General features: G+C 41.1%; 1 pseudogene across 1 annotated transcript; it reads left to right on the top strand.

Annotated features, from left to right (window-relative positions):
• The first annotated feature begins 914 nt into the window (after positions 1-914).
• On the top strand, positions 915-3,280 carry LOC149571569 (LEAF RUST 10 DISEASE-RESISTANCE LOCUS RECEPTOR-LIKE PROTEIN KINASE-like 1.2; annotated as a pseudogene). The gene is made up of 3 exons (XR_016358609.1): positions 915-1,694; positions 1,846-1,875; positions 1,982-3,280. The product of XR_016358609.1 is annotated as an LEAF RUST 10 DISEASE-RESISTANCE LOCUS RECEPTOR-LIKE PROTEIN KINASE-like 1.2 (transcript).
• The last annotated feature ends 575 nt before the right edge of the window (positions 3,281-3,855 follow it).

Raw genomic sequence — 3,855 nt, 5'->3', positions numbered from 1 at the left:
GAAGGAAACAAATCTACCTATGAGGCAGAGCTTTAGATTAGTTGATATACGGTCAACCAAACTGTCTGGTACCATTATTGCCACCCCCTCCTCACCACGGATCACTTTAGGAGTTTCCAACAGGGTATTAGTCGCTTTCTCTCCAAGAACAACATTCTTTCAACCTAGAAACCTAGTATGACTCACTTAAATCTCCTCGCCCACCAACAGAGCATTTGTATGGCTCATTTGAATCTCTTGGCCCACAAATAGAGCCATTGACTCCACCAGCACCCCCCACCCCCCAATAGGATGAGCAACATCAACATTCCCCTAGGTAACCCTAGTTGCAGTCAGAAGAAGGTGTAGGTCTGGGTAGGGATCCAAGACTAGGTCCAGCCCCTTGGGAGCATCCACGCTCATCCAAATTCAAAATATCAATCGAGTGGGAAATGAAAAATTGCAGAGCATAAACAAGAACTCAGAAGAAATTAATTCTAATAGACTATTGAAATAATGTTACAAAAAGACAATGAGCAATGATTGTTCATAATATCTACTAATTATAAAATTAGAAAAGTACTTCAAAAAAGAAAAATCAAAATCAAAATTATTAGAAACATTACATTAACTCACATGTTCTTGACAATTCAGATTGTTTTCTTACTTGTGGGCTACTGTAAGAAAATCACGTGGAATTTTATCACTAGAGTACATGTCAACAAACCGAAATCGTCGGGAAATTTCGGTGCTAAATTTGACTAGCTAAATTGACTGAGCGGGGGCCACGGAAATGAGTGAAATTGGCGTATTGACTCTGCTACTTTTGTTACGGTCAAGTCTTCCCGCTGGGTCTCTATCCCCTTCTCTTCTATAGCTTTCTGAGCTATTAATCTAGAACTCGTCTTCCCCTCTTTTCTTCATTTCTACTTGGTCTTAAATCTTCCGATTCTTGTAACGAGTGAAGATGAAAATGGAAGGCTCGCTTCTTCACCAATGCCATTCTCAGCATACAAGCCCAGCCACTGTATCCCGCCTTCGCTTCCTCTCTCTTGCCTTCACAATATCCATTGCTTGCCTGGCCACGTCATCTCCAGCTTCTCCAGGCTTTACATGCGGAAAGGATGATTTTCCATATCCTTTTGGGGAGGTGAACAGCGGCTGCGGTGACCCTTCGCTTCAGCTCGAGTGTGACCATCAACTGAATATGTCGCTAATTAAAATTGGTGACAATCGATACTACTTATGGCGACGCCCAGATTTATGGGACGAGCATCACTTGAAAATAATTGAGAAAAGTCTATGGAAGGAGAGAACGTGCAATCCATTGGTCAGGAAGCATACAACAGAACTCTTGTTTGAAAGCTCCCGATTTAGAATTACCGATGACTACAGGAATTTAACTCTATGGGAGGGATGCTCTCATGATACAATTGATGACAAAGTAGTGTCTTCATTACCGAGTAATCGCAGTTGGTACTTTAATTCGAAGGAGCGGTCGAATTTCAGAGCTGTGTGTAAATCGAGGTTACGATCCCAGTCTCTGTTGTGAACCTACCAATTCCTGCATGGCAAGACTTCCAACATGGTCAAGGACTCTCAAGGACTCCTAATTAAACGGATGCCTCACGATACGTGCAAACACTGTGAGCTTACTGGCGGGTTTTGTGCGTTTCACATCAATTCGATGGAGACTTATTGCGCTCGGATTAATGGTGAGTATCTACTATAGATTCCGTTTTCTGATTAATTTAGAAAGCATTTTATAGCTTTATAAGGCGAATGAGCATTTGATATTCTGTTTTACCAAAGTTCTCGATATATTTTGGAAATGTTGGTCACAAGATTGTGTGGTTGGCGTTGCAGGCAAGTCCCAAAATCTGAAAATTGGTTTAGGTGAGCATCTATGTGCATTATTTATTTGGGCGAAGAATTCAATTTTCCTTTACGCTTCGATTTCCTATTTCAAATAACATTATCCCATCTGTGCATTCGACTGTAGCCGTCGGAGGCGCTGTGCTCGCAGCGGCAGCAGTGTTATTATTCATTTATAATGGTAGGAGGAGAAATAAGTCTACCACCAGGGGGGTTGCTAGCGGCTTCAGCCATTACCAAGAAACTGATATAGAAAAAGGCCAGAAAGGGTACACGCTAGGTTCTCTGAGCATATTTACTTATCAAGAGCTTCAAAGGGCCACAAATTTCTTCGACGAGAAGAACGAGCTTGGTGATGGAGGATTTGGAGCAGTGTATCTGGGTAAACTGGAAGACGGACGAACTGTAACAGTGAAGAGGCTCTATCAGGAGAACTCCAGAAGATTTGAACAATTTATCAACGAGGTACAAATCCTATCCTCTCTTTACCATCCGAACCTCGTTCGTCTTTACGGTTGCACAAGTCCGGGAAGTCCGATTTTGCTGCTTGTTTACGAATATGTGCCAAATGGGACCCTGGCCTATCGTCTGCACGGAAGCCGAAGAAGCTTGAGAGGCTTTGCTTGGGGAACTCGTCTAAAAATTGCCCTACAAACAGCCCAAGCCTTGGCGTACCTCCACGGGATCGATCCTCCCATATTTCACAGAGATGTTGAATCCAACAACATTCTTCTCGATGAATATTTGGGGGCAAAAGTTGCAGATTTTGGGCTTTCCAGACTGGTGCCTGTGAATGTTTCACACGTCACAACTGCTCCTCAGGAAACGCCAAGGTATGTTGATCCAGAGTACCACGAATGCTTCCAGCTCACTGAAAAGTCTGATGTCTACAGCTTTGGGGTTGTTTTAGTGGAGATCATCTCTGCCAAAGTAGCCGTGGATATGGACCGAGATAGGAACGAAATTAGTCTTGCTAAAATGGCCATAGAAAAGATTAGAAGAGGTTTTTTGGATGAATTGGTCGATCCAGATCTGCAGATTGAAATCAACCATGAGGTGAATGTCATGGTTCCTGCGGTTGTCGAATTGGCCGTTGAATGCCTTGCAAGAGAAAGGGAATTCCGACCATCCATGAGAGAAGTTGTTGCTCGTCTCGAACAAATCACAGAAATGCAGCACCCAAGGATTGAATCTTTTAAGTTCACAAACATCTCGCCCACAGACTCTCCACTTTCAGTATCAATCATGGGTCGAGACAGGACTGGACAATATTCGGTTCCTATGCCTTTGTAGTTTTTAAACACACAAACCATATGTTTTTAATGTATTCAGTAATTTCTCAATGTGCATAGACGAATGTATAGTTCAATCATCGTTTCTGCGTGTATAGCATACTTCTTATCAATAAAATTACGCATTCTAGATATTTTTGGATATCCACTTACTCTGTTTTGTTTGCATGTGCTGTGTAGCATGCATTGAACTTATTTGATTATCTTTTTAGATATTAAAATTGAATTGTTGGAGTTTTTCAACCAACTAATGCCTAGAAAAGACTTTGATTTCATCTATCAAAGACCATAGCGACCCTTGTGTGAAGACTTTGACTACCTACAATACGAAACGCACACTAAACCCAAGACAATTTATTTCTTTCATTTAATCCTAAGTTGGATATATTTCGTTGTGTTACCATGGATAGAACATTGACTCTATTTTGATTTATTTTGTAATAGATGGCACTATAAATATCTATTGATCACTTGACTGCACATAGAAAGTCTAGATTATTCCATGTTTCTTCTTGATGAGTACAGGATAAATTTTCACAGCAACTCAAACTCAAACTATGATATTACTATCAAGATTCAATTGTGTAGTCTTTTTAAGCCAAACTCATTGACCAATGTTTTATAGGAAGTAGCTCACATGAACCCATCTCTCACGAGAGTGAATAGAACATGTAGCATTACTTGTATCTTGGTGGTGCTCACAAAGGTG

Source organism: Cupressus sempervirens, chromosome 2 (assembly GCF_028749045.1).
Source record: "Cupressus sempervirens isolate cs-2001-9-10 chromosome 2, ASM2874904v1, whole genome shotgun sequence".
Taxonomy (NCBI): domain Eukaryota; kingdom Viridiplantae; phylum Streptophyta; class Pinopsida; order Cupressales; family Cupressaceae; genus Cupressus; species Cupressus sempervirens.
The sequence above is the reverse complement of the archived record's forward strand: the minus strand, read 5'-3'. Positions and strand labels throughout refer to the sequence as shown.